Source organism: Cherax quadricarinatus, chromosome 41, assembly GCF_038502225.1.
Source record: "Cherax quadricarinatus isolate ZL_2023a chromosome 41, ASM3850222v1, whole genome shotgun sequence".
NCBI classification, from domain to species: Eukaryota; Metazoa; Arthropoda; class Malacostraca; order Decapoda; family Parastacidae; genus Cherax; species Cherax quadricarinatus.
Window position 1 is genome coordinate 23985698 of NC_091332.1, and position 12327 is coordinate 23998024.

General features: G+C 41.8%; 1 protein-coding gene across 4 annotated transcripts in view; it reads left to right on the plus strand.

Moving 5' to 3' along the window:
- Positions 1-7407: 7407 nt before the first annotated feature.
- The window catches only part of LOC128695938 (uncharacterized), a 101289-nt gene continuing 96369 nt past the window's right edge, over positions 7408-12327 (plus strand). For 3 of the 4 annotated variants that reach the window (XM_070093090.1, XM_070093087.1, XM_070093089.1), the window contains exon 1: positions 7408-7769. The gene's annotated coding sequence lies outside the window, so the exon portion shown is untranslated. The remainder of the gene's footprint in view (positions 7770-12327) is intronic. The other variant, XM_070093091.1, reaches the window with a different exon arrangement.

The window sequence follows — 12327 nt, forward strand, 5'->3', positions numbered from 1 at the left end:
CTGTCTGAAGGGTAGAGGCCCAATTATTGATGCGTGCTCCAATTTCTTTAAGAGAGCCATCACTCTGTACGACAACAGCAGCACTACCAGTTAGTTTAATATGTTTATTATGCACCCCATACCCATCCTGTGGGCGGTAGTCAAAAGATTACAGAGGTACATAATTGGTCCAGGGACTGGACTCCAAAGTTTTGATAGCTCAGCAAGTTACAGAGGTAATGAATTCATAATTTACAAAGGTAATGAACTCACAAATTACAAAGGTAATGAACTCCGGGTAGGTCTGGAGTTTACCTGGAGAGAGTTTCGGGGGTCAACGCCCCCGCGGCCCGGTCTGTGACCAGGTCTAGTCACAATCATGACAAGTTACAAAGGTATTTACAGATTACAGAGGTACGTAATGGATCCAGGGACCGGGCTCCAAAGTTTGGATGGCTGAACTAGGTACAAGGTAATGAACTCACAAGTTACAAAGGTAATGAACTCACAAGTTACAAAGGTAATGAATACTGTAAGAATGGTTACTTACGTTTATACATGGCTACAATCATGAACAAATTATAGTGTAATGAGCAATTCACACTTCCACACCCGGTCACAACTGTAGTGAGTTATTGGTGCAAATATTGATTGTTGAGTCACACACACACACACACACACACACACACACACACACACACACACACACACACACACACACACACACACACACACACACACACACACACATACAAATTCACACACACACACACACACACACACACACACACACACACACACACACACACACACACACACACACACACACACACACACACATCTGGAACGGAACAGGAGTATAAATGCCAACCAGCACGGATTCACGGAAGGCAAATCTTGTGTCACAAACCTTCTGGAGTTTTATGATAAAATAACAGAAGTAAGACACGAGAGAGAGGGGTGGGTTGATTGCATCTTCTTGGATTGCAAGAAGGCCTTTGACACAGTTCCTCACAAGAGATTAGTGCAGAAGCTAGAGCATCAGGCGCATATAACAGGAAGGGCACTGCAATGGATCAGAGAATACCTGACAGGGAGGCAACAACGAGTCATGGTACGTAATGATGTATCACAGTGGGCACCTGTGACGAGCGGGGTCCCACAGGGGTCGGTCCTAGGACCAGTGCTATTTTTGGTATAGGTGAACGACATGATGGAAGGGTTAGACTCAGAAGTGTCCCTGTTTGCAGATGATGTGAAGTTAATGAGGAGAATTAAATCTGATGAGGACCAGGCAGGACTTCAAAGAGACCTGGACAGACTGGACACCTGGTCCAGCAAATGGCTTCTCGAATTTAATCCTGCCAAATGCAAAGTCATGAAGATAGGGGAAGGGCACAGAAGACCACAGACAGAGTATAGGCTAGGTGTCCAAAGACTGCAAACCTCACTCAAGGAGAAAGATCTTGGGGTGAGTATAACACCGAGCATGTCTCCGGAAGCACACATCAATCAGATAACTGCTGCAGCATATGGGCGCCTGGCAAACCTGAGAACAGCATTCCGATACCTTAGTAAGGAATCATTCAAGACACTGTACACCGTGTATGTCAGGCCCATACTGGAGTATGCAGCACCTGTTTGGAACCCGCACTTGATAAAGCACGTCAAGAAACTAGAGAAAGTACAAAGGTTTGCGACAAGGTTAGTTCCAGAGCTAAGGGGAATGTCCTATGAAGAAAGATAAAGGGAAATCGGCCTGACGACACTGGAGGACAGGAGGGTCAGGGGAGACATGATAACGACATATAAAATACTGCGTGGAATAGACAAGGTGGACAAAGACAGGATGTTCCAGGGAGGGGACACAGAAACAAGAGGCCACAATTGGAAGTTGAAGACACAAATGAGTCAGGGAGATAGTAGGAAGTATTTCTTCAGTCATAGAGTTGTAAGGCAGTGGAATAGCCTAGAAAATGACGTAGTGGAGGCAGGAACCATACACAGTTTTAAGACGAGGTTTGATAAAGCTCATGGAGCGGGGAGAGAGAGGGCCCAGTAGCAACCGGTGAAGAGGATGGGCCAGGAGCTGAGACTCGACCCCTGCAACCACAAATAGGTGAGTACACATACACACACACACACACACACACACACACACACACATACAAATTCACACACACACACACACATAAACACACACACACACACACACACACATAAACACACACACACACACACACACACACACACACATGGCGCCTGGCAAACCTCAGAACAGCATTCCGACATCTTAATAAGGAATCGTTCAGGACCCTGTACACCGTGTACGTTAGGCCCATATTGGAGTATGCGGCACCAGTTTGGAACCCACACCTAGCCAAGCATGTAAAGAAACTAGAGAAAGTGCAAAGGTTTGCAACAAGACTAGTCCTAGAGCTAAGAGGTATGTCCTATGAGAAGAGGTTAAGGGAAATCAACCTGACGACAGTGGAGGACAGGAGAGATAGGGGGGACATGATAACGACTTACAAAATACTGAGAGGAATTGACAAGGTGGACAAAGACAGGATGTTCCAGAGACTGGACACAGTAACAAGGGGACACAGTTGGAAGTTGAAGACACAGATGAATCAAAGGGATGTTAGGAAGTATTTCTTCAGCCACAGAGTAGTCAGGAAGTGGAATAGTTTGGGAAGCGATGTAGTGGAGTCAGGATCCATACATAGCTTTAAGCTGAGGTACGATAAAGCTCATGGTTCAGGGAGAGTGACCTAGTAGCGACCAGTGAAGAGGCGGGGCCAGGAGCTTGGACTCGACCCCTGCAACCTCAACTAGGTGAGTACAACTAGGTGAGCACACACACACACACACACACACACACACACACACACACACACACATACACCAACACACACACACACACACCAACACACACACACACACACCAACACACACACACACCAACACACACACACACCAACACACACACACACCAACACACACACACACACCAACACACACACACCAACACACACACACCAACACACACACACACCAACACACACACACACCAACACACACACACACCAACACACACACACACCAACACACACACACACCAACACACACACACACCAACACACACACACCAACACACACACACCAACACACACACACACCAACACACACACACCAACACACACACCAACACACACACACCAACACACACACACACCAACACACACACACACCAACACACACACACACCAACACACACACACCAACACACACACACACCAACACACACACACCAACACACACACACCAACACACACACACACACACACACACACACACACACACACACACACACACACAACAGGCCTAGTGTCTAATCGACATGTGCCTAGGACAAAATGGTAACTAACATACACAAACTCATACACACACAGTGGGAGGTGCATGTCAAAGCAGCAGAAGCTAGGATACAGAGTTTAGAAGAGGAATTGAAAAATCTGAAACAGCCTAAAGAACTAAAGAACATTTTGGGATTGACAACAGAGACTGCTACCTCAGCCACAAATAAGAGAACTGTAGGGAAAGAAGGAGCAAAACTGCATGTATAAGCTCAATCAGTGGAGACTGTAGTAAATGAAAGAGCTAAGCTATATGTGGAGGCCCTAACAGACCACAGCAGAGCCCAGGGAAAGCCGAGAAGGGAAAATGACAGGCCACTGAGCCCAAGTACATTAGCCAGTGAAACTGATGAAAGGAAAGCTGCAGTGGAGGAAACCAAATTAAATGAGGGGATACACAGGGATATGCAGTGGGAGAATGAAAGGGTGAGGTCAGTCTTTGTGTATGGGCTCCAGGAAGTCGAAGGGGAAACATATGAAGCAAGAAAACAAGGGGAAAAAAAAACAATTGAAAGCATCATGAAAGCAATAGGAGAAGACGATATGACCCAGCTGGAAAATTTTCGGAGAATAGGGGGGTTTGTAAAAAAAAGAACCCGGCCAGTGAGAGTGACCTTCAAGGCTGAAGCGACTCGGACCAGGATCCTGCAGGAGAAAGCACGATTAAGGGACATGACGGCATACAGGAGGGTGTATCTCGACCGCGACAGAACACAAGAAGAAAGGAAGAAACTGAGAGAGATGGTACAAAGGCGAAAGGAGGAAAGAGAGGGGATGGAGAAGACAGACAGGAGATCCCAGACCCAGGAAGAAGATCAAATACAGCCTCCCTCACAACTTTCTATAGAAGCCTCCCAACCAGGTCAACCCCAGTGCAACCAAACACTCTAAATCAAAACACCCATGCCACATCCAATGCCCCCACCCACTACATTACAAACTTCACCCCCACAGCAACAACCCATAGTTCCTTACCAGATCTCCCACTTCCCCAACCCCAATATACCTCCCAGACCACAGTCTTAGAAAAGAAGTTGAATGTGTGGTATACAAATGCAGATGGAATAACAAACAAGTATGAGGAGTGGCATGAAAGAATCAAAGAGACATCCCCAGACATAATAGCACTCACAGAAATAAAACTCACCAGAATAATAACAGATTCAATCTTTCCATCCGGATATCAAATCCTCAGGAAAGACAGAGGGAGGAGAGGGGGAGGAGGAGTTGCACTGCTCATTAAAAACCAGTGGGGTTTTGAGAAAATGGAAGGAATGGATGGCACGGGCGAAAGGGACTACTTAGTAGGAACAATCCAGTCTGAGGGACATAAGGTGATAATTGCAGTAATGTACAACCCACCACAGAACTGCAGGAGGCCAAGAGAAGAATACGATGAGAGCAACAGAGCAATGATCGACACACTAGCCGAGGTGGCCAGGAGAGCACACATGGGGGGAGCAAAGTTACTAGTTATGGGTGATTTCAATCACAAGGAGATAGACTGGGAAAACCTGGAGCCCCATGGGGGTCCCAAAACATGGAGAGCCAAGATGATAGATGTGGTCCTGGAAAACCTCATGCATCAACATGTTAGAGACACTACCAGAGAGAGAGAGGAGAGGATGAACCAGCAAGGCTGGACCTTGTATTCACCATGAGTAGTTCGGACATCGAGGGTATCATGTATGAAAGGCCCCTGGGCGCTAGTGATCATGTAGTTCTGTGCTTCGACTACATAGTTGAGCTCCAAGTGGAGAGAGTAGCAGGAATAGGCTGGGAAAAACCAAACTACAAAAGGGGGAACTACTCAGGCATGAGGAACTTCCTTCAAGACATTCAGTGGGAGAGGGAACTGACAGGAAAACCAGTACAAGAAATGATGGACTATGTAGCAACAAAATGCAAGGAGGCAGAGGAGAGGTTTGTTCCCAAGGGAAACAGAAATAATGGGAAGAACAGAACGAGTCCTTGGTTCACCCAAAGGTGTAGGGAGGCAAAAACTAGGTGTACTAGAGAATGGAAAAGGTACAGAAGACAGAGAACTCAGGAAAATAAAGAAATCAGCCGAAGAGCCAGAAACGAATATGCACAGATAAGAAGGGAGGCTCAGAGACAATATGAAAATGACATAGCATCAAAAGTAAAGACTGACCCGAAGCTGTTGTACAGCCACATCAGGAGGAAAACAACAGTCAAGGACCAGGTAATCAGACTGAGGAAGGGTGATGGGGAATTCACAAGAAACGACCGAGAGGTATGTCAGGAGCTCAACACAAGATTTAAAGAGGTATTTACATTGGAAACCAGTAGGACTCCAAGAAATCAGAACAGGGGGGCACACCAGCAAGTGCTGGATGAGGTACATATAACCAAGGAGGAGGTGAAGAAGCTGCTATGCGAACTTGACACCTCAAAGGCGGTGGGACCAGACAACATCTCTCCATGGGTCCTTAAAGAGGGAGCAGAGATATTGTGTGAGCCATTAACAAAGATCTTCAACACATCATTTGAAACTGGGCAACTCCCTGAGGTATGGAAAATGGCAAATGTAGTCCCAATTTTTAAAAAGGGAGACAGACATGAGGCACTAAACTACAGACCTGTATCACTAACGTGTATAGTATGCAAGGTCATGGAGATCATCAGGAGGAGAGTGGTGGGGCACCTGGAAAGAAACAAGTGTATAATTGACAACCAGCACGGTTTCAGGGAAGGAAAATCCTGTGTCACAAACCTACTAGAGTTTTATGACAAGGTGACAGAAGTAAGACAAGAGAGAGAGGGGTGGATCGACTGCGTATTTTTGGACTGCAAGAAGGCTTTCGACACAGTTCCTCACAAGAGGTTACTGCAAAAGCTAGAGGACCAGGCACACATAACAGGAAAGGCACTGCAATGGATCAGAGAATATCTGACAGGGAGGCAACAACGAGTCATGGTACGCGACGAGGTGTCAGAGTGGGCGCCTGTGACAAGCGGGGTTCCACAGGGGTCAGTCCTAGGACCTGTGCTGTTCTTGGTATACGTGAACGACATAACGGAAGGGATAGACTCAGAAGTGTCCTTGTTTGCAGACGATGTGAAGTTAATGAGAAGAATCAAATCAGATGAGGATCAGGCAGGACTACAAAGAGACCTGGACAGGCTACAAGCCTGGTCCAGCAACTGGCTCCTTGAATTTAACCCTGCCAAATGCAAAGTCATGAAGATTGGGGAAGGGCAAAGAAGACCGCAGACACAATATAGTTTAGATGGCCAAAGACTGCAAACCTCACTCAAGGAAAAAGATCTGGGGGTGAGTATAACACCGAGCATATCTCCTGAGGCGCACATCAATCAGATAACTGCTGCAGCATACGGGCGCCTGGCAAACCTACGGATAGCGTTCCGATACCTCAGTAAGGATTCGTTTAAGACTCTGTACACCATCTACGTCAGGCCCATACTGGAGTATGCAGCACAAGTTTGGAATCCACACCTAGTCAAGCACGTCAGGAAATTAGAGAAAGTGCAAAGGTTTGCAACAAGACTAGTCCCAGAGCTAAGGGGATTGTCCTATGAAGAAAGGTTGAGGGAAATCGGCCTGACGACTTTGGAGGCCAGGAGGGTCAGGGGAGACATGATAACGACATATAAAATACTGTGCGGAATAGACGAGGTGGACAAAGACGGGATGTTCCAGAGATGGGACACAGACACAAGAGGTCACAATTGGAAGTTGAAGACTCAGATGAATCAAAGGGATGTTAGGAAGTATTTCTTCAGTCATAGAGTAGTCAGGCCATGGAATAGCCTAGAAAGTGATGTGGTGGAGGCAGGAACCATACATAGTTTTAAGGCGAGGTATGATAGAGCTCATGGGGCAGGGAGAGAGAGGACCTAGTAGCAATCAGCGAAGAGGCGGGGCCAGGAGCTGTGAATCGACCCCTGCAACCACAAATAGGTGAGTATAAATAGGTGAGTACACACGCACACACACACATACCGGCGCGGTGATTGTGTAGGAAGCAGGAGCTCCTCAGTTTTAAGGGAGACACAGAGAGGGTCGGGGCGTTGCTCTACCTTCAGTGCTGTGGTGTTGCTGTCTGTACGTCAATATAAATCAAGCCCATATTTACAAAAACCTGAAAAAAAATAAATAATTCTTCACTAAATTGTGCGAGAATCATCTTCAAACTTGAACTAGAGACCCTTCAAGTCGCTTAAAATATTGATCTAAATGACTTTTCAAGAGCGTTTACCTGGCACACCTCCAACCTCAACAACACTGTAAACCTCGCTGGAAATTGCGCCTTTAAGGACTATCAAGAAACCCTTATTTTAAGATACTGTTAACCTCATCCTCATTCTTCAACTAGATAAATCAAGGTACCATCTGACTTATGATTTCATATCTAGTGTTGAATATCATTGGTAAAACAACACAAATGGGAAAACTGTTGAGAGATTGAGATTCTTTATTACAGATTACTACATGTATAAAATATAATATACTCAGAATGCCCCTAGGATGTACAGCATTTCGAAAAAAAAAAAATATCGCAAACAATAATGACGTGTATACATATGTGTATATATATATATATATATATATATATATATATATATATATATATATATATATATATATATATATATATATATATATATATATATATGCATATATGTCGTGCCGAATAAGTAAAACTTGCTATTTTGGCTTAAATAACAACGCACTTCTTGCCGAAGAGGGCAAGCGAAAATTTTGTATGCAATAATTTTGCAGAAATCATTCTGAATCTAAGAAAAAAAATTAATTTCATTGTGTTTGTTTATTATTAAATTATTGTAAACTTGTATAAAATATATTTAGTTGGGTTAGGCTAAATTAAATTGCGCTTGTTATAATAAGGTTAGGTAAGTTTCCTAAGGTTGTTATGGTACAAAATCATTAATTTTTATATACCTGGATTATACCTGGAGAGGGTTTCGGGGGTCAACGCCCCCGCGGCCCGGTCTGTGACCAGCCCTCATGGTGGATGAGGGCCTGTTCAACCAGACTGTTACTGAGGGTATATTAACATAAATGAAAAAAATATATCTTTAAATGTATAAGAGAAAACTTTAGAAAGGACTTGATTTTAAATGAGTTCTTGCTAATTGACCAGTTTTACCTATTCTCCACGACACACACACACACACACACACACACACATATATATATATATATATATATATATATATATATATATATATATATATATATATATATATATATATATATATATATATATATATATATATGTCGTGCCGAATAGGCAGAACTTGCGATCTTGGCTTAAATAGCAACGCTCATCTTGCCATATAGGACAAGTGAAAATTTGTGTATGCAATAACTTCGCCAAAATCATTCTGAACCTAACGAAAAAAATATATTTCATTGTGTTTGTTTAGTAGTATTAAATTATTGTAAACAAATCTAAAATATATTTAGTTGGGTTAGGCTAAAATAAATTGTTCTTGTTATAATAAGGTTAGGTAAGTTTACTAAGATTCTTTTGGTGCAAAATTATAAATTTTTACATCGACATTAATGAAAAAAATATATCTTTAAACGTATAAGAGAAAATTTTAGAAAGGACTTAATTTTAAATGAGTTCTTGCTAATTGACCAGTTTTACATATTCGGCACGACACATATATATATATATATATATATATATATATATATATATATATATATATATATATATATATATATATATATATATATATATATATATATATATATATATATGAAGTTCTTTGGGACTGTATTTGCTTGGGCATCCTAATCTTTTCTGCAACTTTGCAAGCTCCTGACGATAGAACAACATTTAATTCTAAGGGAATTAATTTATTAATGGTACACAAACTTGCCTGACCACTTTGATATTACTGACAACACCTTGTGCATCTTAGTACAATGTTACTACCTTGCCCAGAGGCCACAATGTTCGAAGTTGCTCAGTATCAATTAACACAATATTACCTGGTTCAATGTTCTGCCTCTGACGCACCATAAAAGTGTTCACCCAATTTAACATGCCACATAAAGCATGTTACCCCTTTCACAAAATGTTGTTATTATTGATATATATGGCTAAATTAAAACACTTGAGATATTTTCTTTTATTTATTGTATTTGAACATTGTGCATCTCTAATGACTATTACCAAAGATGTCAAGAACATCAGTGGGATGGATGGAGTTGCATACTTGAAGCTAGTTTAGGAATTCTTGGCTTCATACCAGCTTATGTCTACCTCGGCTGATGCTCACAGATAAACTGACAGTGTGAAATAGAGGCAGCCTCAGGAAGTGAGTGACGCATACTGGACAGGTCGATCTGGGCTACTGAGTGACTTTTGTCCTGAAGCATACTTGTCAAAATACTTTTGGGTTTCCACACACTTAGCTATATATTTCTTCTTTTCTAATACTGTATATTAGTTTTTGATGTTTATTGTTATTTGGTTTAACTTTATTACTTACTTATAATAGGTTTACTTTACAACTTTATATACTAAGACAAAGTTAACAATAATCCTCATACCGGGTACCGCATTGTTTTCTTGATTTTCAGAATTCATAACTTTTTTTCTGTCACCCCTCCATTACCCCCAAAAAATGGTTAAATTACCCCCAGGGGGTAATTTACCCCCAGTCTGGGAACCACTGACGCCACCGGGCCACCAGGCCCGGTCGCCTGGTGGCTAAAGCTCCTGCTTCACACACGGAGGGCCCGGGTTCGATTCCCGGCGGATGGAAACATTTCGACACGTTTCCTTACACCTGTTGTCCTGTTCACCTAGCAGCAAATAGGTACCTGGGTGTTAGTCGACTTGTGTGGGTCGCATCCTGGGGGACAAGATTAAGGACCCCAATGGAAATAAGTTAGACAGTCCTCGATGACGCACTGACTTTCTTGGGTTATCCTGGGTGGCTAACCCTCTGGGGTTAAAAATCCGAACGAAATCTTATCTTATCTTATCTTATCTCACCACACATTGGACCAATGATTAATTATTTTCTTTAACATCTTGACTTTATCACCCAGCACTGCCGCATCATTGTAATCTTCATCACTTTCCTCAGGATTACCTCTATAGATAGATGCGGTGCAGCTTCCAACTTCTGTCCACATATTAGGTGAGGAGGAGTCAGTATGTCCGCATCAGGAGTATTACTCATGTATGCAATAGGGCGATTATTTACCCGATTCTCTGCCTCCACTAACACTGCACGGAATTCCTCCAAATTAATTCTCTTCCTGTGTAGTACTGTACTGAGACACCTTTTCACTGTACCTATCATTCTTTCGTACAGTCCTCCCTGCCAAGGGGCTCTGGGCGTAATAAACTTTCAGACACACCCTCGCTGGGTCAACAGAGATTGTTGTGGAAAATACTGTATATATTTTCCAGAAATACGGTAATTTATAGGTAAATAGATGGCCTATATTGTATTTAATAAAATTAATGTTATCGAAAATGGGAAGGAGCTGCCCCTGCGCAGGACACTCGCCATTTTTGTTTTTGAATTGAGTAACAGACTTTAGTAATGGGAAGAATTTTTCGTACTCTAGAGGTTAAATTTGGGTTGACACCTCTCAAGTAGGAGGCGAAATTGTTGGATGTGCATTCCTGCATAACTTGAGATATCAGGCAACTGGACAAGACAGCTCCAGGAACCTCAGATAAGTCTTATGTTGTAACCTGGCCAGTGTTATTTTCATAGACAGTGAGGTTTTCTGAGTATGATACACCTTAATCTCCAGTCAAATTGGTGAGTGATTTTAAGATATTCTCCTTCTGTTATGTAAATGTGTTTATATATAATCCTTTTTTAATTTTAATATACAGTCCACAAATTTATATATTTACCAGCATTCCTGGTGATGTATCTTTCATTTATAATTAATAGGTCCAGAGCAACTTGTGGATATGACAGTTGTAGGTATCGAAGGGGGACATTTTTTGCGACCTAGGTGTCCCAAATTCCTACTTGTCTAACTGATAAATAATAATTATCTTTGTTCATTTACTGTGGAAAATACTGTATATATTTTCCAGAAATTCAGTATTTATATGTAAACAGATGGCCATACTGTATTTAATAATATTTATGTAATAGAAAACGGAAAGCCTGCGTCTGCGCAGAAGAGACTCGCCATCTTGGTTTTGAATTTGTATTGGAAACCTTGAAACGTTGGTGTAATGGGAAGAATTTTTCGTGCTCTAGAGGTTAAAATTGTGTTGACACCTCTCAAATAGGAGGTGAAATTTGTGGATGTGCATTCCTGCATAACTTGAGATATTAGACGACTGGACAAGACAGCTCCAGGAACCTCAGATAAGCTCTCTAGATTTGTGTGTAATTCTGGCCAGCATTATTTTCATAGATTTAGTTAGAGTGAGGTTTTCTGAGTATGATACACATTAATCTCCAGTCAAATTGGTGAGTGATATTAAGATATATTTTCCTTCTGTTATGTAATTGTGTATATATATAACCATTTATTATTTTTAATATACAGTCCACAAATTTATATATTTACCAGTATTCCTGGTGTATGTATATTTCATTTAATTAATAGGTCCAGAGCAACTTGTGGTTATGACAGTGGTAGGTATCGAAGGGGGACATTTTTTGCGACCTAGGTGTCCCAAATTCCTACTTGTCTATGTAACATTGACAAATAATAATTATCTTTGTTATCATTTACTGTTATGTACATAATTAGTTACATTCAGATAAATGCAATTTTCCACATTTACTGTTATGTACATAATGATACATTCAGATAAATGCAATTTTCCACAATTGTACATCATCACTCTTATTTAATTCCATCAAGTGTTGAGCACCTGCTACAAAATTGGTGGCATTATCTGAAATCATCAAT